This window comes from Lissotriton helveticus, chromosome 2_1 (genome assembly GCF_964261635.1).
Source record: "Lissotriton helveticus chromosome 2_1, aLisHel1.1, whole genome shotgun sequence".
Taxonomy (NCBI): domain Eukaryota; kingdom Metazoa; phylum Chordata; class Amphibia; order Caudata; family Salamandridae; genus Lissotriton; species Lissotriton helveticus.
The window spans coordinates 425,359,814-425,383,521 of record NC_136059.1 but is presented as its reverse complement, the minus strand read 5'-3'; positions in this window follow the sequence as shown (position 1 = coordinate 425,383,521).

Below are 23,708 nucleotides of genomic sequence, written 5' to 3'. Positions count from 1 at the left end.
AGCAGTCCAAAAGAGCCCTTCACAATGCTACAAAGAATCATTAATGTGGATGTTTTTGGCCCTGCATAGTTTTTCTACATTAACAGGCATTTTATTTTCTTACAAAATGGGTATTTATTATCTATGTGTTGTTCATGTTATTACCTTATAATTTATTGTAACACTACTTACATATTCTTTCTTTCTTACAAACTTCATTTCGGACCATAAAAGCATGCATAGAAAAGCAGTACATTGAAATTCATGTCACTTTAAAATTATACAGTAGTTACCATACTTGTTTACATGGATCTAGTTACAGCACCTACATGAATCTAACAGTAGAAACAAATATACAATGGCACCTCACCTATGTACAATAATGCTGGAGCTCATATATGTTAAGTAATTACAAAGACACAGGTACTGGCTGATGGAACAAAGCCCTGGTGGAAGCTCATGAGTGTTAACCGACATGGTCCAAATAGTGTGAATTTGTCTAAAAATGTAAAATTGCCATGCAATGTCAGTTCCTTAGTACACGTTATTACTAAATAAAACCAGACAGTGACTTATACTTCTACAAACATGCCGGCTTACGTATTACTTACCGTATGGTACAATGTATTTGATAAACAAGCTAGTGACTGTCCCTGCACATTTATATTATTTCTAATTTTACGAGGATCTAATCCTTGTGAAGTACTTATTTTCTGTTTTAAACTTTGCCTTGGAAAGATATGTTAAATGCTGAACACGCGGGGCAGAGGTGGAGGCAAGGCGAGCGAGTTGGGGAGTCACCGAGTGCCCACCCCCTGGCCCCTGGCATCGGCACCAGAGCACCGGGGGACCGGCACCGCACTGCACCGCAAGACGCAGTACCGGTTCTTTGAGAGGTAGCCCCGGGGCACGTTGGTGCGGTCGATTACAGAGCCTGAAAACAACGCAGGAGGGTCGCTACTAAGACCCAGCAGAGGCTGCCCTGGACGCTGCCTTGAGGTGTAACCGGTAACCGGTAACCGGGCGGGAGCAGGGCGGCACAAAGCGGTACCGAGCCTAGCCATCTCTGAAGCTGTGCTGCAGTTCTGCCGGCGTTTGTACCAGCGTTAGGTCCAGCCAGGTATAGGAGCTGGGAGCTGGTTGTCGGTTGTTGGGGTGGAAAAGTGACCTTCGTGGCCCCCCTGCGGTACCGACTGTAGCACTAACGGCGTCTGGTGACTGGAGATAGGTGGCAAAGAGCAGCAGAGAGCGGTGGTTGGTGTCCGAGTGAACGGAGGATGGTGGACGGTGGACTGTGAACAAACGTAGATGGTGGACGGTGGACTGTGAACAACCGTAGACAAGGTGAGCCCAGCAAGCAGGGAAAAGGCAGAGGTAAGAGGTAGTCAGCCCCACCTATCCTTACCCCACCCAGTATTATTGAAGATCATTTAATACACTGTCCAACACTGCCTTTTGTTGCCTAACGCTGTCATATACTGCCTAAGCTGCCTTGTAATGATCACAAGGTCAGTGGAAAAAAGAAAAAGGGGATGAGGTCCGGGAGAACACGGACAAATTTACCAAAAAATGCCAAGAAAAAAATAGAAAAGGCTAAACCTTCTATTCCTCCCGAGGAGGGCAGTGCGGTGACCACGTTAATCAATTTTCGGCACCATGAATCCTACCGGAAAATTCACATTCTTGAAAGATCCTGTTTCAGCTATATATACAATGCCGGCAACACCAAATGGACTGCAAAAACCAATGTCACCCAACAAAGTAAATAAAAGGTCGATAGACATAAGGACTCCTTTGGGCGTCTCGCTCACCAACATAGAGAGGGCTAATGGAATAGAGGAAACACCCAAGTGTGAGGATGCTACTCTGGAGAAAAATAAAAACAGGATACTAATTCAAGCCCAAGTGCATATTGAAAATACAAAGCAGGACTCAGTTCAAGGACAAGGAAAAGAGAAACCGCTAACACCTGCAATAAAAACAAAGAGGTCCTCGGATCGCCCTACTGAAGAACACCCAATAAGATGTTCTCCGAACAATAAACTGAATAAAAGTGAAAGGATTTCTGCAATACTAGTCCTATCAACCAGCGACATAAATCAAGATCAGACAATGGCTGGAAACCACCGGGCCAAAGGCAATAATAACGAATGTCATAATACTAGCATGCATGATGAAACATACAAGGTACCCCCACACAGCCACTCTACTCCAAGACTGGACTCACATTTAAGCCAAGTAATGAAAAAACTTACAGAAAATCCCAAAGAGGTTAACCCCTGGTGGGAGCCTCAAATGTCTACACTTAACAAAGGGAGAACCTTAACATATAAAGACTACTCGGATATTAACACAATTGAAAATATCCCTAAAAGAATAGAAATCCGCGATAATTCAGCAATTACTGTAAAGGAGGACCAGGAAGCAACACCAAAGGGCAGGCACACAAAAAACTTGTCAATTATGGAACTGTCAAGTAAAAACATAATTGAGATATCCAGTGAAACGAATCTGGAAGCAGTCATTAACGCACCAGCAGATTCACCAAATGTGCTTGATGTAGATGCCCAAAAGGAACCTTCAATAACAGAGATCCCAAGTGTAATAATAAAAAGCCCCGAAATACGCCCAGAAATACGACAAAAGAAAATCAGCGCCAGCAAGAAGCAGCGCCGGCAAGAAGTAGGGCACGACATTAATAAAAACCTGGAATCTATAATCACACTACACAGCGCTCTGGGGGGTATATTGGAAACCTCTATTAAAACTCTCAACATGCAGTCAGATAAACTGGATATCCAAATACAACTCATGAGCACAATGGCGGAATACATATCTGGTATAAATAAAAAGTTAGACACCATGGCCAGCATATCTAACATCATTAAGGATCAGATTCAACCCTGGGCAACACCTCAGACATGTACTTGCCACCCAATACTAGAAAAGTTAAAAGATTTGCCATCAATACTCAAAGACATACTACAGGAATGCAAGCACGCTAACCAGAGCAAAAACAGTATACCTACCGGATGTGATCTTATCTCCATAGATGTTTGCAGGAGCACTCAAAAGAATGATGTAGCCAAAACCAGAAAGAGCAATGTAGACCAAGCTGCAGCACCGGTACAGTTAATAGCAGCGCAAAATAACAAACAAACCACACTGATAACCATATCTGACGAAACAACAGAGGAATCTAAAACAACAGGCATAACCCCTTTTATTATACAAAGCAACCATTCTAAGCAACAGAGCAATTAAGGAGGCAAAAATTCAAAACAACCAGAACAAAGCGGCAGAAAAAAAGGGCGAGGAAAAATAGAAACCAGCTGTCAAACTGTCTACCTGCAAATAAGCAGACGTTGGTTAATTTTCCTGTTTTTGATCAGGCCAAAATAAAATCAAAACATGAACCTAACCTTAAAGAGGGGACACACCAGCTATCTACCGTGATAGAAAAAGAATGCAAAAACTGGAAGAGCCTAGAAGAGGGCAAAAAAACATTGATTAAAAGCCCTAAGGATATGGCCCAAATGACAACGTCAAAAGAAAAACCCACGTATACAGAGGGGGATATCCTGGCTAAAACCCTAGGAGCTGGGAATTCCAGCAACACTGACGACTTGATTTCACCAACTGCCGTAAGTAGCACTAATTGGAGCACGGACCAGGGGGCCAGCATCGTTGCACAATTAAACAAAAATACAGTGACTCAGCAGCGCGAGCCGCAAAAAAACGAGTTCAACTCTCATCAAAAAGCGTGCCCTTCTCATGAGGATAAAAAGCACCCCACAAATGGGAACGAGCAAAACAAGCACGATCCTAGTAATCGTGGGCCCCCCTGGATTGTCGTTAAAAGTGTGGATAAGAATCAAAAATCAAAAAAAAGAATCTATTCTTGTCACCATTCCAAGTGACAATCCAACAGCAGGGAAAAGTGACCACAAGAATTACAGACAAGTTACAACAAAGGCAGATAGATACATTCACGATCAAACACAACTAACGATAGCCACAGACAATAATGTAATACAACAGAACACAGAAATAACCATCGCGGAAAAGATAAGTCCCTGCCCTGGGGTTGCCTCCACGGAATATATGCATCACTCAGAACAGGTTGGGCCAAAACGAACAGGCCGTGAAGTAAAGGCCATGGCCAGTGGATCAATCACGCAAACCCAGAACTATGCATATAATCAAATAGCAAAATACCTGCATATTAATGCAAAGGACAATGAGCCAGTAAAAACCAGGTCAAATGACAAAAACCAGATTATCAATGAACAAATAACAGAGAAGGCAACAGTAACTACAGGAAAAATACTTCTTATCCCCAACTACGAGCTTCAAGGCCGGCAAGACTTTTTAAATAGAGGGAACATTCTTCATCTGACATCTGCAATTCCAAGTCTTAGGGCCAGATGTAGGAGCCAAAATACCGGTCGGTAACGGCCGATTTCGACCGTTACCGACCGGTATTTAAGAATTGGCATGTAGGGGCCCTATTTTACCGATTCGGTAAATTTACCGAATCGGTATTTTTACCGAAACGGAATTTTTACCGATTCGGTAACTGCAAGATGTAGGTGGGACTCTTCTGAGTCCCACAGGCCTTACAGATTCGGTATTTTACCACCCAATCCAATTGGGTGGTAAAATACCGAATCCAGGTGTGTATGCACATGTGTGCATGCACACCTATGCCATGTGACAGACAGACATGCCCTTAGGGCATGTCTGTCTGCCACATGGCACACATGCCTGTATTCGGGGTGCTAGAGGGTGTCAAAGTGACACCCCCTGCACCCTTGCAAAAATCTGTATTTACCGAATCGCTAAATACCGATTCGGTATTGCCCATTCATTCCTATGGGCTTCAAGGCCCATAGGAATTAATGGGCAATACCGAATCGGTATTTACCGATTCGGTAAATACAGATTTTTACAGATTCGGTAATTCAATTACCGAATCTTCCTAAATCTCCTACCTTTATATTTACCGATTCATAAATACCGAATCGGTAAAATTCGGTATTTATGAATCGGTAAATACGCTTTTCCTACATCTGGCCCTTAGCCACCTAACATCGGCCGATTTATTATCTATTGAATTAATTTCTTCAGAGGGCAACGTGGCAAAGGAAGGCACGCTTGCAACCTGGAGGAATGTAGGAATAGTAAAAAGTGGCTCTATGACGTTACAACGCATACTATTACAACGCATGGCTTTACAACGCATTTTTAACAACGCAAATACTTTTACAACGCATGTTTTTACAACGAATACTATTACAACGCGAGATAGTGTTGATGCAGGGAAACTAGGGGTTTTGTGTGGGGAAGTGTCTTAAAATGTGGAGAAAAACTGAACGTTAATTAAAAAAAAGTATTACTCGAGTATTAAAATTAATACCCGAGTAATAAAAATTAATACTGATGTAATCGTACTTGTTGAAAATTTTACAAAGGCAACAAAAATAACAATAAAATAAAGTTAAAATATATTAGTATGAAAGAAAATAATTATTCGTAAACAGAAACATTACACATACACATAGTCGCCATTTTAAACTGTGTAGTTCCTAAATATGTCCTACAACTCTTTCCATGAATATAATACCACAACACTACTTTCAAAATGGACGCCAAAACGGAACGAAAAAGTGAAAACAACATCTCTTTACACGAAGTTTTAAATTATAACTTTCCACAGTAGTAATTCGTACTTAAAGAAATAATACCAACGCTGTGTTTCTTAAAAATAACAATGACACTGACAAAAACTTATAAATACGAGCCAGACACCATTTGTAAAACAGTTGATTCTCAACTCCAAGAGTGACCAGACGCCAAAAGCTGACCCTCTGACCTCTTCATCAAGATAAGATCCGAATATATTTCAGGAGCATTATTTCTCGTAATACAAGTGAGTTACTAAAACTAATGTCTGAAATGTTTTCTATAAACAATTAAAAGGCTGCCCCTAATAAGTTTGTTTTTTCTATTTAAAGAAAATAATATAGCACCAAGATATTATTATAATTATGGATACATATATCCATAAATAAAAAACCCTACATATTTAAAGCAGACTAAATTCTAAATAAAAGTGTTTATTATGTAAAATTATTTTCAATGAAATAAACATATATTATTTTTCACGTATCACAAAATGTTACATTTTTTTTATTAGTCGAACTACTATAAACTGCGACGAAAAAGCCCAGTTTAAATAAATTGGATTTTGCTACAGAAGCAACACTCCTCTTCAAGAATAATTTGAAGTTACTTTTCGAATTTTTAAAAATGACAATTCTAAACAAATGAAACGAAAATACATTTTTAAATCCATATATATTTAATCTGATTTTCACAGAGAAAATCTATTTCGATAAAATAAAAAGCTACTTTCTACTTGGAAAATTGAAACGTCAACTTTTAAAGAAGGTAAATATTATATTATTAACATAACTGTATTTTTAAAATTTAGTCATTAATGAAGAAAAGATTCATAAAGAATAAAAAGTGTAGAGATAAAAATAATTTAAAGAAGTCAATAAAGGTGCAGCATTAAGGAAAGTGTGAAATGGTGTAGGGGTAAGAATAACTATTCTAACTCCAGGAAGGTGCAGCAGTAGAGAAAGTGTGGAATAGTGTTGTGGTAACAAATACTATTCTTACTCCAAGAAGGTGCAGTAGTCGAGAAAGTGTGGGATGTTGTAGGAGTAAGAATTAGTAATCTAACTCCTGGAAGGTGCAGCAGTAGGCAAAGTGTGGGATGTTATAGGGGTTAGAATTACTATTCTAACTCCAGGAAGGAACAGCAGTATGGAAAGTATAGGATGGTGTAGGGGTATTATTTTCTGTTCTAACTCTAGGTAGGTGCAGCAGTAGAGAAAGTGTAGGATGGTAAAGGGGTATAATTTACTAATCTAACTCCAGGTAGGTGCAGCAGTATGGAAAGTATAGGATAGTGTACGGGTATCAAATACTATTCTAACTCCACGTAAGTGCAGCAGTAGGGAAAGTGTAGGATGGTATAGGGGTATCAATTACTATTCTAACTCCAGGTAGGTGCAGCAGTAGGTAAATTGGTGAATGGTGTAGGGAATAAAATACTATTCCAACATCAGAAAAATGAAATAACAGGGAAAGGTTAGTATAGTATAAAAGGAACAGTAAAGAGAAATGTAAATTATACACAGTATTGTTGACATTTTTAACTGCATCAGAAACTTTTAACATTTAAATAACATTTCCATTTCCATATTCATTTTTTAAGAAATTCACATTAATCTTTTGATCACCAAAGATCAATCCGAATCCCAAAAGGGCAACAACCCAAAAGGCCACCAAAAAAGAAAAAGCAGTGCAGAAACCAGACCACAAAGAAAGAAACCAAACCAAAAGGTAAATAAAATACATACTGCAAGGGAAAATGTTCTATGGTATAGGGTATCAATTACTATTCTAACTCCAGGTAGGTGCTGCAGTAGGGAAAGTGTAGGATGGCAAAGGGGTATTATTTTCTATTCTAACTCCAGGTAGGTGCAGCAGTAGGGAAAGTGTAGGATGGTAAAGAGGTATTATTTTCTATTCTAACTCCAGGTAAGTGCAGTAGTAGGAAAAGTATAGGATGGTGTAGGGGTATTATTTACTATTCTACCTCCAGGTAGGTGCAGCAGTAGTGAAAGTGTGGGATGTTGTAGGGGTATCAATTAGTATTCTAACTCCAGGTAGGTGCAGTAGTAGGAAAGTGTAGGATGGTGTAGGGGTATCAAATACTATTCTAACTCCAGGTAAGTGCAGCAGTAGGGAAATTGTTGAATGGTGTAGGGGAATAAAATACTATTCCAACATCTGAAAAATGCTATAACAGGGAAAGGTAAGTATAGTATAAAACGAACAGTAAAGAGAAATGTAAATTATACACAATATTGTTGACATTTTTAACTGCATCAGAAACATTTTACATTTAAATAACATTTCCTTTTCCATATTCATTTTTTTAGAAATTCACAATAATCTTCTGATCACCAAATATCAATCCGAATCCCAAAAGGGCAACAACCCAAAAGCCAACCAAGAAAAGAAAAAGCAGAGCAAAAACCAGACCACAAAGAAAGAAACCAAACCAAAAGGTAAATAAAATACATACTGCAAGAGAAAAAGTTATATGGTATAGGGGTATCAATTACTATTCTAACTCCAGGTAGGTGCAGAATGAGTGAAAGTGTACGATGGTAAAGGGGTATTATTTTCTATTCTAACTCCAGGTAGGTGCAGCAGTAGATAAAGTGTAGGATGGTAAAGGGGTATTATTTTCTATTCTAACTCCAGGTAGGTGCAGCAGTAGGGAAAGTCTTGGATGGAATAGAGATATTATTTACTAATGTAACTCCAGGTAAATGCAGCAGTAGGGAAAGTATAGGATGGTGTAGGGGTATTATTTTCTATTCTACCTCCAGGTAGGTGCAGCAGTAGGGAAAGTGTGGGATGGTGTAGGGGTATCAATTACTAATCTATCTCCAGATAGGTGCAGCAGTAGGGAAAGTATAGGATGGTGAAGGGGTATTATTTTCTATTCTAACTCCAGGTAGGTGCAGCAGTAGATAAAGTGTAGGATGGTAAAGGGGTATAATTTTCTATTCTAACTCCAGGTAGGTGCAGCAGTAGGGAAAGTGTAGGATGGTGTTGGGGTATTTAAATACTATTCTAACTCCAGGTAAGTGCAGCAGTAGGGAAATTGTTGAATGGTGTAGGGGAATAAAATACTATTCCAACATCAAAAAAATGCAATACCAGGGAAAGGTTAGCATAGTATAAAAGGAACAGTAAAGAGAAATGTTAATTATACACAGTATTGTTGACATTTTTAAGTGCATTTGAAACATTTTACATTTAAATAACATTTCCTTTTCCTTACTTATTTTTTTAGAAATTCACATTAATCTTCTGATCAGCAAACATCAATCCGAATCCCAAAGGGGCAACAACCCAAAAGCCAAACAAGAAAAGAAAAAGCAGAGCAGAAACAAGACCACAAAGAAAGAAACCAAACCAAAAGGTATATAAAATACATCCTGCAAGAGAAAATGTTCTATTGTATAGGGGTATCAACTACTATTTTAACTCCAGGTAGGTGCAGCAGGAGGGAAAGTGTAGGATGGTAAAGGGGTATTATTTTCTAATCTAACTCTAGGTAGGTACAGCAGTAGGGAAAATGTAGGATGGTAAAGGGGGTAATATTTTCTATTCTAACTCCAGGTAGGTGCAGCAGTAGGGAAAGTCTTGGATGGAATAGAGATATTATTTGCTAATTTAACTCCAGGTAAGTGCAGCAGTGGAGAAAGTATAGGATGGTGTAGAGGTATTATTTACTAATCTAACTCCAGGTAAGTGCAGCAGTAGCGAAAGTGTGGGATGCTGTAGGGGTATCAATTACTATTCGAACTCCAGGTAGGTGCAACAGAAGTGAAAGTCTTGGATGGTGTAGGAGTATCAAATAATATTTTAACTCCAATTTGGTACAGCAGCTGTGAAAGTGTAGGATGGTATGGTAGAAACAGATACTATTTCAACTCAATAAAAAATTCAGCAGAAGGAAAAGTGTGCTAAACTCTAAAACAAAATTGACTATTTCTACTGCAAAGAGGAGAAACATTAGGAAAAGACAAGAATAAAGTAACAGGAGATTAACAATTGAAATTCCAGAAAAAATCTGAAACAGAGAAACTGTTAGATATAGTTCTATGATTTTTTGTTTATTCAAACACATAATTAAAACATTTCCCCCCCCCCCACAGATAATGTCTACTCAGGAAAGAGCTTCCCACATCAAATCCAGAAAAGGAAACAAACTACTTAACCATGCAGGATACATATATTGTAAAGAAAGGATACGTTTTCCTAGAAATCATTGGAGGTGTGTGCAATACTACACATCCCATTGCAGCGGCAGAGCGGTTACCCATGATGATATCATTATCAAAACTACTGATCACAACCACTCTGCCTCTGCAATGGAGATTGATGTAAGGGAAACCATTAACGAGATGAAAGAACTAGCAAGCACCTCCAATGATTCAACAGGATCCATTTTAAGAGAGGTTGCACAACATGTCCCCTCTCATGTTGCTAGTAATATGCCTATAATTCCTAATTTGAGACGAATTATTCAAAGACAAAAGCAGGCAAGTAACACTCAAACCACAACACCTCATACTTTTTCTGACATTGTTATTCCACATGATCTAACTATTTCTTTTTCTAATGAACCCTTCCTTCTCCATGACAATGAAAACTCTCAAAAACGTATTCTAACTTTTAGTACTCCCCGCAACCTTGTAAAGTTAGAAAATAGTGAAATTTGGATGATGGATGGGACGTTTAAAAGTACACCCCATCTATTCTTCCAAATTTACACAATTCACGCTAAAATTAACCATAATGTGATCCCCTTAGTATATAGTTTGCTACCTGATAAGACTTCTGCAACCTACACTGAACTTTTATCAGTTATTAAAAATACAACAACAAAAAGTCCTAGGAAAATAATAATAGATTTTGAATTGTGCATGATCAATGTGATCAGTAAAACGTACACGGATACCCAAATTCAGGGGTGTTTTTTCCATTTTTCCCAGGCATTCTGGCGTAAATTACAGAAAACATCCCTGGTTACAGATTACTCCACAGACAGCAAACTCCAAGTTGAATTAAAAAAATTAACAGCACTCCCGATAGTGTAGATGAACACTACACTGCCATTACTGAATCTGAATATTACAATCAAAATGAAGACAAATTGGCACCCATCCTAAATTATTTTGAAGACACATGGATTGGGCACCTAAGCAGATCGGGTCGCAGGAGGAAGCCACGTTTTCATGTGGAGTGGTGGAACTGTTACACGAGCTGTTTAGAGGGAGAAGCTAAAACAAATAATGCCATTGAGGGATGGCATAACTCCTTCAACCATACAATTGGAAGACCTCACCCTAATTTCTACTCATTTTTGGAAACTTTGAAGAAGGAGCAAAGTTTCCAAGAAATGAGACTTTCCCAAGCATTAAGTGGTAGTCTAAACCCACGAGTTACAAAAAAAACAAAGGAGATGTCTGAAAGACTATTGGGTATAATGCAACAGTTTTCGTTGTGTGTGGCTTGAGACTACCTCGAAAATGTAGCTAACATTCTAAGTTCCTAAAAAAAATATTTGACCTTACTTTCCTGCTTTGCCCTAAATTTAATAAAACACTAATTACAATTGGCTATATTATTTATTTTTTTAAATTAACCAAAAATGTTAATCGGGTCAGCCTACTTTTTTTTTCTTTTTTTTTCTCCTTTTTCCTGCCATAAGTAATCCTTTTTTTTACAACACCGAATAACCCCAAGTATTCCAAATTGAAAAGGAAAAAATAAATAGTATCATTGTTTCCAAATTTTAAAAAACCATTCCAAGTTTGCAAACAACTTAAAGCATATTATTTTTTTTTAAATTTATTTTTTTTAAAAACTGTTATGTACGAACATTTCAACTATAGAAATACTTTTTAAATGCTTCTTTATATTTAGATATAATTTTCAAATATAATTTGGTTAGAAATACAAAATAATTTTGTTAATTAATTTTTTTTGTAAATCCAAAAATATCTAATCAGATGTGTTTTAAATACACCCTTTTATTTATTTATTGAAATCAAATGCATAATTTGCATAAAATACTACCATAATTATCTGTATTGGAAAATGAAATCATTTCAATCTCCAGAATGATCAATATAAACCTTTTTAAAAAATATATCAAACTCAATTGCATTATAAATTCATGCAAAAAAAACATTTTTTCAAAATATGACAGTACTGTAATAACATCCTAAATTTCTTCTACCTCCTACCAGAACATTTTCTCTCTATACAACCCTAGCTATTTACAAATGTAAACAAAAATAACCGGCCATTATTTATTCTATTCAAAAGGAAATTACCAATCAAACAAAACATATTCACCAAACCTAAACAACTGCTATATTATTTTTTGAAGCCGAATGAATTTTTTTGAACCTACTGACCAACCAAGTGAAAATAAACAAATAATCCCTCTAACCTTAACAGAATAGAAACTATGTCATTCATAACACTTTTTAGAAACAATGCATACAAACAAAATTATTTCTGGATAGTGTTCCTAATCAAAATAACAGTAATAAATTGAAGAAGCATTTTTCATGAATGTACTACTAACATTTATCAAATTTATAGTTGAAAGGAAATCGATTAAATTTATTTTTAATAAAATGCATTTACAATTTCGTTATTACATAAATCAAAATAGTAATGTAAAACAAAGATATTTTCATTTTTTTCAATCAAAACCTATACTTTTTGCGACCCGACATAGGCATACACTAATAACACGATTGTCGACATGTTGTTTTACAAGTTTAACATTAAGTACTAAAACGGCTGCCTCTCCTTATCCTTTCTTTACAATATATGTATTCTTTTTTAAGCTAAACATGTATATTTAAAGTTAGAAATGTTTCCTACCTGGACGTAGATCAGCTTACAGCTGCTTCCTGCATCGATGCTCTTCAAAATGGCCGCTTACGTTTACGTTTACGTGAATACGTCATAGAAAGCTGCAAAGATTGAAAAAGGACTATTTAATACTGTAATTTATTGATTTTATTAATAATTGTTTATAAATCGTATATAACATGTAAATAAAAAACAAAAATATGAGAAAATCAATAAAAATAAATGCAAATTTTCTATATTTTTTTAATACTAAAAAACCAAAAAAGAAACTATGTTATATTTATTTTATTAATGTATTTATGTTAGCGTTACATCTTTTTAATATTTATATACTTTAAAATTAATGATATTTAATCCTTACCTTCATCCTTATTCCTTTTCTATTCTAATCATCCCCTTTCTTCTTCTTTGACACCTTCCTTTTCTTTTCCGCGGGATGACCAGCTTCAACTATGGAAATAAATGAAGGACAATTGCTCCCATTTGAATCAATGCAAAATCGTGGGAACTTTTTTTGAAAAATGTATATTAAAATATGTAACAACCTAAAAAAATTAAAAAAATTATACTTATATATTTTGTCACCTAAAATAATTTGAAATAATTTTATTTAATTTTTCATTAATTTTTTTTAAATTTACTTATTCAAAATGTAAACTAATAATAATAATACATTTAAAATAATCTTTTTATTCCTCAAAATAATAAAATAAATATATAAATTATAAATTTCATATTAAATAACAATATTTAAAAATATTATAAATTAAAAATACTTAAGTAATATTTCTAAATTAAAGTATATTTTCATTTTTAAAATTGGACAAATGTATACATTTTCAAAATATAATTTCTATTTTTTTTATATTTTGTGAAATACATCATTAAATATTTATAAACTTTAATAATTTAAATTAACATTAACAGTATATTTTAAAAAATACTAGAGTATTAATTTCCATTATTAAAGTAAATATATAAAGAGAAATAATGAATACTTATAATAAAAAAATAAAACAAAAGTGTTATGTATTTTAACTCAAATTAATGAATTTACTCCAATAAATAAAAATATTTTTTCAACAATTTTCAACTTGATCTATAAATATAAAAAATAAATACTCTTTTACAAATATTAAAATAAACACTCTTTTTAAAATATTAATACTACAGTATTATTTCTAAATACTCTAATTACTATATTTAATATAAAAAATAAAAATATTATTATAACAATAAATAAAAAACAATTACAATATAAATTAATAAATTTAATAAAAAATATTGAAAATATATAAATAAACTTAATACTTACGATGTAAAGGTACTTGCGTTGTAAAGGTACTTGCGTTGTAAAAACATGCGTTGTAAAAACATGCGTTGTAAATACACTTGCGTTGTAAAAGTTTTGTTGTAATGGTAGTGCATTGTAAAAGTTGCGTTGTAAAGGTTGTTCACTGTAAAAAGTATCCTTGCTGAAATGGCCAAATTTGAAGAGTGGGGAATTACGTTAAAAGGAGAAATAAAAAAGGGTTACCAGTCGCCCCTGCTAAGAAGGTGTGGGAAAAGAGATGACAACAAAAGTCGATCCACACATTCAATACTGCAAGGTGCCAGGGGGGCTGAATCAGTCAGCAACGATCACCTGAGGCAGATACTGAGTATTAACGTCAATTGAACCCACTGCCAGGCGGGCGAGATCGAGATCGAAGAAAATTTTATAAAACTGCTCTCCTGGAACATCGCAGGAGCAAAAGACATCCTAAACAATAGTAGAGAGACAGCCACTTGGGATCAATACGACATCATAGCACTACAGGAAACATGGTTAACAGAGCCAATTGATGTACCAGGCAGACTATGCTTCCACGTAAGTGCGACTCGCCCTCAGCGTTATGGGCGCGCTAGGGGGGGACTTTCGGTATACTTATCTACTGCTCTGAAGATCAGTGCCTCTCAATTGGCCACATCGGCACCTGACATGCAAATTATTAAATTGGAGAATGTAATAAAGGGCAAAACTAGAACCATCATTTTAATCAACATATATGCCCACCCGAAAAACACAATTAAAAAAGAACTCTTCCAACGTGTTGTCTAATTTGTATCAAACACCCACCTTGAACAACCGAGCTGGGAGATTATTGTCACGGGAGATTTCAACACTAACCTCCTACACCATCCGTAAGAGGAGGACAATAGTGCTGCTGCAAATGAATTGTGGGATGTTGAACCCCAGGAGATTCCATTGATCAAGAAGACAGACAAAGTGGGTAGGCAGTTGATGTGGGACCTTGAACGCCTCGGACTACGGGTAATAAATGGAAAAGCCAGCCAGGATAAACCCCCTGCTTCCACTTATACAGGCTACAATGCAAACTCTATCCTAGACTACACAGTAGTAACATTACCCTTGCTAAGTCTAATCGAAAACTTCCAAATACTCTGCTCACTAGACAGTGATCACTCAATGCAACACATTGAGATGAAACTGACCGCCTCTAGGTTTTTAAAAGCACCAACAATAGCAGGTACAACCACAACAATCAATCTGAAGCGTTTAAGGTGGACGAGCAACACACTTTCTCAAATAGCATTGGACGCTAAGAAGCAACTCAAAACGCCCACTAAAGAGAAGGACCTGTGCTCACAAACTTGGTCTGACCTTTTGGAGAAGCTACCTAGGACCAGTACCAACTCTAAAGGGAAGACCTTTCCTAAGGCCGACACTAAACTCACAAAAACTACACTCTCAATGAGAAGGCACTTGCAGAAGCTCACAAGACGAGCACAAGGTCAAGGGACAAACCCAAGTATCTGGCAAGAAGTTCGAAAAACAAGAAAACATTACAAGAAACTTATCTGGATAGAAAAAAGGAACCAAGCAGAGGACTTCTGGACTAAACTGCTGCACAACATAAAAAAATCAAACTCTAAGGCCTTTTGGATGCAAGTCAACTCTATGAACAGAACAACTCAACCTATAAGTATGACTTGTATCTCTGAAAATGATTGGGCCCAACATATAGTCAATACCTTTTCGATTAAATCACCAACACACCTGACAACAACCGTAATAACCACAAGTGAAACATCAAGAATAGTGAACCAAGAAAGCATGGCTAATCGTGGTTCCAACAACTAAATTACCCATCAGGAAGGCTCAGGTCAACCAACGCTGCCAGATGATGAATGTCGAATACTAAAAATAATCAAGAAAAGCAGGCAAGATTGTGCACCAGGACCAAACGGCATCCCGCAGGCAATTTACAAAGAGGACCCCCAGTTCTGGGCCGGTAAATTCAATCTTCTGTTTCAATCAATAAGCAACACAGGTCGAATCCCGGAAAGCTGGAGGGGTGCTATCATTAATCCGATCTTTAAAGGGGGAGATCGTAAAAATCCAATCAATTACCACCAGATAGCCCTCATTGAAGCGGAAGCAAAATACTACGCATCCATGGTGCTAGCAGATCTAGCACAATGGTCGGATTCGAACAACAAAATCCCTTTAAATCAGACAGGATTCCGTCGTGGAACTGGCACAATGGCAAACGCAATGGCACTGTGCCTGATAGCCGAAAAAAGTCTACAAAACCATCAGGAACTTTACACCTGTTTTGTGGACTTTAAGGCGGCCTTTGACCGCGTCAGCAGGAAACTATTATGGGCCAAATTGAAGCAGCAGGGCCTGCCAGACTCAGTCCTAATGCCAATCATCGACCTGTACACTAACACCTGGATGCAGGTAAAGATTGACAATGGACAGCGATTAACCCGAAAGATTGGTACCTTTGATGGATTAAAGCAAGGCTGTGTGTTGGCACCCCATCTCTTTAACTTATTCATGGCCGATCTAACAGTAAGCCTGGACCAGACCAATGCACATCCACCACAGCTAGGAAACCTCAGTGTAACACATCTATCCTATGCCGACGATGTGGTGCTGCTATGCCAGACAAGAATAGGCTTGCAACGTCTACTGCAAGAACTGTCCAGATACACAAAACAGAATCTACTAGAAATAAACAGCACAAAAACAAAAACCATGGTTATAACTCGACGCCACAAAGCACCACCAACCTTCATGATAGATAATGTCAAGCTAGAAGTGGTGGAAAGTTATAAGTATCTTGGGATACAACTGGACAAGCGCCTCAATTTCTCTACGCATCTCAACGGCATTGAAAAAAAGGGCTTGTCGCTATTGCATGCTTTTAGCACCTTAGCGACCAAACTTAATGGACCTCTGGTTTCCCCCCTGCTAACAGTAATGAAAGCTAAGCTACTCCCAACAGTAGCCTACGGGAGTGTATTACATCATGGTAATAGCACGCAACTCTTAGACAAAGTACAAATGAAAATCTACAAGCGTGTATTTGCGTTACCAAGCAATGCATCAGCGGCACAAGTAAGACTTGAATTTGGCCTACAATCACAAGTGTTGCTGAAAAAGTACGAGACTGTCAAATTTTGGTACGATGTCTGGATGAACCAGGACATTGTGGTCTATCGTGCCATGTGGGAAACAATCCACAGTCGTCCCAACTCCATCTATGCCAAATACCTCAAATCGTCATTAGAATTGACTGAGTTGATCGCAGTTTGGGAAACCAAGCTTCCAGTACAGGCATTTAAACAGGTGGTAAAGAAGGCGGCCAACAGGCATTTGTTGCTTATTGATAAGCTAACCTTCAGTCATCGAACCCACTCTTGGATGACAATCCAATCCTATAAAAAACCTGTACCGGCAGCCTACCTAGACCTGGCTTTCTCACCATTCATCAAACGCAAACACCTCAACTTAAGATTGGGTAGCTTCCCAACGAATGCTTACCAACCTAAATGAAAGCCCCAAGAAAGTGTGCAATGCGATCTACGTGGCGCAGGAAGACAGGATTTCACCCATTTGATTTGTATTTGCCCGGCTCTGATTCAGGAACGTCGGAGTTGGTTAAAAGCCAAGTTTAAGGAACTTGGAATTTGCACTTGCCGGTCTGCGATTGTAGAAATCCTATGCCCAGTACACCCACAACTTATTTGCAGAGCAGACAAACTTATTGCCAATTTTGAGAAAAAGCGAATATCATTGGCAAAGACTTGAACCAACAACATGTTCACATTTAAGAACTTGAATGACTGCTCTATTTTACATTATTTTAACTTTTATACAGCGGTGTTAACTTTCTTATTTTTAAACATTGTGATATCCAATATTTTGTAATGGTTTTTATTAACTATACAATAAATGTATTCATAATTCAATTCAATTAAAAAATACTGCAATTCCATATCTATACAGGTGTCTGACTTCACCTTCCTTGTACCTGTTCCCCAATAACTTGTTCTACATTTGTAGGTACCATCACTTCTTTCGCCATAGGAGTGCCATTCTAAATTTCATAACATCTCCCTCTGTAATCAATAGCATGAACTAATCTATTATCCTGGAGATAACTTCCTTCAGTAAAGAAAGAATCTGTACTAGAAAAATATATGCATTCACCACTAAAATCTGTACGAAAGTTACTTCTATTCACTAAGCTTTTTTCTGGTTTTCTCAAGCACAGCACCATTTTGTCAAGAGACTGCCATTTCTGCGTAGATACTGTAGTTCCTTCTGTTCCTTTTCCCTCTGAGCTTTTGTAGGCAATCTGTCTGTAATTATGCAGATGTTGTTCTGTAAAACACAAAATTATATTTGAATTACCAGCTACTTTACTACTGGCTTACGCATAATACATAAACAGTTTTTATGTCATGTTTCAGGTTTAAGTCGGCAAATCAACTTACCTACATATCTATAAACACTTAATTTATTACTTACTGTTAGACTTGGCATCTTTGGCATGTTTTCCCTGATTTCTTGCCTCTACCTCCTGTATTTCTTATGCTGTGCTGGATTTTGTTTTTGCTGTCTTGGATGCTTGGGCACTTTGCCACTGCTGATCATTGTCAAAGTGCAAGTGCTCCCTGTGTAAATTGTGATAAAAATTGGTTCTTCCTGATGGGCATATTTGATTTACTGGTAACCCCCTAAAAATTACATTAAGTGTTCCAGGGCCTGTAAATCAAATGCTACTTGTGGGCCTGCAGCACAGCTTGTGCCACCCACATGAGTAGCCCTGAAAAGGTATCTCAGACCTGCCACTGCAGTGTCTGTGAGCAGTTTGTTAATTGCCATGTTGATCTGGCAAGTGCACCCACTTGCAGGCTCTACCCTTTACTTTTCTTACTCCTGAACAAACTGCAATGCTGGTTGTCACACAGCTGCATGCTGCAATCGACCCTGAGATTAATAGTCTTTACAAAAGGCGACTTAAAGCCGTTTGTGTATGTGGTTATATATACCTTGGGCCTATGTTAGGCCCAAGGTACCCCAACGGGCATAGTGCAGTGTAGGTGAAAGGTAGGATATATATTAGTGTGTGCGACATGTCCTGATAGTGAAATACTGCACATTTTGTTTTTAACTGTTGAAAGGCTATCTGTCCAATAGGATAGAATGGAAAATGCTTTGTAACATCTTACAAGTAGAACTTCCCATTGGGACAAGATAGAGAAATTATGTTTAGTCTATCTGAACTCAGAATTTAATAACACATCCCTTAGTAAAGATGGTTTTTCAATTGTGTGTTTGAAAAGGTAACTTTTACAAAGTAGGCATTTTCTTGTTTAACCATTCTGTGTACCTCTGCCTATTTGTGAATTGACAGTCTGGTTTTAGAGTGACAGCGGCTGGGGATGTACATTCATTGTACACAGCCACTAGATGGGTTGAGCTGTGCCCAGCCCTTCCTAGATAATTCAGAGCTGCGATGAATAAACATTGGCTGAATTTAGAGTAGTGGGAGGAGTTTTCCTTGCACCTGAATAGGGCATGTCTCCCTTGCACAATGCTGTCTCCACCCTCTGTGGTCATACTGCAACAGTGAGGATAGAATTGGTTTGGATTGGGCTCAGAGATTCTTGCACAAACAGAACAAAGACAACATTGGGTATAAGTAGTAGACCTTAAACCGTAGCACTTTAGATTACTTCTGGGCTCAAGAGGAACCTTTGCCAAGGAGAAGAGCTGAAGAGCTGTGAGGATGGCATACTGTTCCTTTGCTGTGTGCTCTGTGGGGTTGGCCTGCAGTTGCTGGTTCTGCCAAGGAAAGGACAAAGCCTGGAACTTTGCTGTGAACCTGCTTGAAAAAGATCTCCAAGGGCTTGTGTGTGCTAGTCTCCTGTTCTGAAGTCTTAGAGACACAACAAACTTCACCCCCAGCTCCCCTGAACTCTGTTACTGAAAGTTTGGACCTTCCAGTTGGTGCCTATTCCAGTTCCGGACCTTGTAGGTTTTCCAGCTGTTGGGAGCTGGAATAAAGGAAGAACAAAAGAAATCAACGCATCACTCTTCTTGCAACTGTTTTTCCGATGCAGCACCGCTGTGCGAGGAGAATCTCCACACATCACCACACTGCTGCTGAACCGACGCAGCGCCTGTCACAGCTGCAAGAACCGACGCATCGAGAGATCGCGGCTGAAGAAACTTATGCAGCGCTGCTCGATGTTGCTGCATCAACCCCTGGCACATCCCGGATTTCCATACTTCGTCCCTACACGGCAAGTCTTCCCAATGCATCCCCCACGGGCCAGAATAATTTTGGAGCTGACACATCACTTCCCCCCTACAGATCGAATTTGATGCATCACTTCTCCTGCGTGCAGCAGAACTGTTGCTTCGCCTCCTGAAGGCCTGAGGAACTAACACATCTCATTGATTTTGACATTTCCCATCTCTGCGGCTGTTCGGCCTTGTGAATTTTGATGCATCTACAGGTACTTTGTGAGAAATTACGCAACTATATCTTTCTAGGGACCAAGTTTTTTTAAACCTTTGAAAAGTCATATTCTTATGACATGTATGTTGGATCTTTCATGTTTTGGTCTTGTTGAGTTTAGATAAAGATAATTTATTTTTCTAAGCTGGGCTGGTGTGGTGTCCATTTGTGCTGTTATCACTTTATTACTGTGTGTTCTGAGTACAAATACTTTACATGTTGCCTTTGGGATAAGTCTGTCTGCTCCTGCCAAGCTAGCCAGGGTGTGATCATGGGTTATCTAAAGTGTATATCCCCCGTTACCATGACTAGAAGCAAGGGTCCCTATTTGGACAAAGGTACCTACCTCTGTCAACTAGAGACCCCCATTTCTAACACTTACCTTTTAATATTATAGCACCCATGCCCACAACACAGCTGCACCATATCTCAGTTCTCGCTTCTAAAAGCTAAAAGACTACTTTATCCCTGATGTACTCAATTTTAAAATAAACATCAGCCAAAGTGTAAAAGTACATACAGTGTACCAATACTGTAAATCCAACAACACAACATAAGACCTATTTCTGTGCCTCTCTACAACTGTGTCACTGGTACATTTAGTGTTTCAATACTTTTCTACTTAGATGTGTCAGATTTAAAATTTGAGAAACACTCCATATAAAAATCTGTACATTAATGTCTATTGCAGCATACAGCTCACCAAGTCTTCCAAATACATGCAAACAGAATGTGCCAGGTCACATATATAATTCATCAGATGGTTTTAAAAGGGTACATATTCCTCACTAAAACTTGTAAATATACTTGTTTCTGGTTGAGTGCAACAATACTCTCTGGATGATTGGATGAGTGCATGGATTGTGCTACGTGATTCTCTTAGAATATAGGTAGTGCCTGCATGATACCCAGAGTATAAAGGAACTACATCAGGGGTTCCATATCTGCATAGTTAGTGCCTGTGAATGCACACAACTATATTGCTCATATCTGCGTGATTCAATGAATGCATGGGTGTTACCTGTGTAGTTCAATGAGTACATAATTAGTGTCTATGTGAGTGGAAGAGTGCATGTATAATACTAGGGTAATTGAATAAGTCTATATATCACACTTGATCTATAATTGCATACATGGCTCTAAGAGTATACATTGCTCTGTTACTCAGTGACCACATGCATCAGTAAGTACTAAAACTGAAAACAGCAATTCTCACCTTTTGAAAGCACAAAACCTTTTCCTTATGGCATACCTACAACATTTCACAAATATTTCTTGTGTCTTTAAAACATTTATTCTGCATTTCTCAAAGAAATGTTACATCCCAAGTGAAGCTAGCACACAAACTCGAAAAGACATTCTGTATTATCACCCCTCCAAAAATTTTAAACAAAGCATGTTGGAAGAAATGCACCACACTCATTATATACATGAAAGTTTCAACAGCCTTGAAAAACATAGATTACCATGTAAACATACATGTGATTTCATAAGAGATATACACCTTCAGGCCATCTTTCCAAAAATATATAGTTCACTGCATCTTTAAATAAACTCAACAGTCTTATACATATAACTGTGCAACAAGATAAAAAATATCTCACCATCTAAACATATGCAAACCGGTCATATATGTAAACACCTCATTGTCAAACACTTCCTAATACATACCTAACAAGTATTACTACTTTATTATTTATATACAGGCACAGAACATTTTCTTATGTTTTATTCATGACTACTGTTTTCCTGTTTAATAATGTGACTAAAACTACGCCAACTCACAGAATGCAAATAATATAGATGTTTATATTCTGAACATAATTCTTAGACATTTAAAACATTATCATTGTTAAAGGCATTGCTCATGGTAAACATCTTAAACACATACCCTCTGCCAGATACATTTCACCCTATATATTTTTTCACATCACTGTGATATACTTTTAATCAACCCCATATCTATCCTGATTTCAATGTTTATTTATATAATTGAAAAGTTATATACATACTAGTGAATTGAGTTCATAGATTATATTGTTGTTTCAACTCTTTCTGGAAAGTTTTGAGACTGTTATAATTTGTAAAAACCAAGCACAAGAATGGTACATCACTCTCAAAGAAAGCAACTATAAAATGGCAACCTCTTCAACTTTCAAATCTATGATCATGAGAAAGGCAGCAAGTGAAATCATGTATTTTATTTTGGATTACTGTACCTCCACTTGTGAATGGTTAGCATCTGATAAACCTTTCCCTCTCTTTTAAAGCAAGGTTCCTATCTGCGTGTTTTTGCAATGTTTTCTCAATTATCACAGAGTAATCGCAAACAAAACGGGAGTACAAACCAATATTTAGCTACAGTTTATAATTTTAAATACTGAACAACAGTTTATTACATAGTCCTGAGTTGAAAATTACAGCTTACTGTTACCTAAATTGTGTCATAGCTCCTCGACTTTTCAAAAAAGGTTCTATCTCTTTAGCACCCTTTCCCCTAAAAACACTCTTAGCTCAGTCTACCTAGCAACCCAGTGGAACCAGTAGGTCACAAGTTCAAAGCACATTCTAACCCTGTGCCTCATGGGAACAGTCCAGCCCGAACTGCCAAGCCATGTCTTCCATGGAGCGGAAACAAGCATCCTGGGACCGGATTCGGATTCATAATCCTCATCAGCCAGGCTATCTTGAATCCAGTGGCCAAGTGAGCAAGGGACTCACGTCTGAGCATACCCTGCCACACTTAGGGCGAACAAAGCGATACAAAAGGGGATGATGGACGGAGCGTTTGAGCAAATCAAACAGTAACTCCCAGTCAACTGATTGGGTTTATTCCATCACCATTCTTTAGCCCACTCAGCCACCCCATTTCAGACATGGCTATATGCAAATCAGTCTGACGCTGTGCCTCATGGGAACAGTCCAGCCCGAACTGCCAAGCCATGTCTTCCATGGACAGGAAACAAGCATCCTGGAACCGGTTTCGGATTCATAATCCTCATCAGCCAGGCTATCTTGAAACCCAGATCTTTTGACTGGGTGTGAGTGTTTGATTGGTTCAGATACTCCGTCCATCACCACCCCCTTTTGTACCGCTTTTGGCCGCCATAAGTGTGGCAGGGTATGCTCAGACGTGAGTCCCTTGCTCACTTTGCCACTGGATTCAGGCAAGCCGGGCTGAAGACGGCTGGTATGCCAGAAACCGGTCCTTGGAAGCTTGTTTCCGGTCCAGGGAAGGTATGGCTTGGCAGTTCGGGCTGGACTGTTCCCATGAGGCACAGGGTCAGACCGATTTGCATATAGCCATGTCTGAACTGGGGTGGCAGAGTGGGCTAAAGAACGGTGATGGAT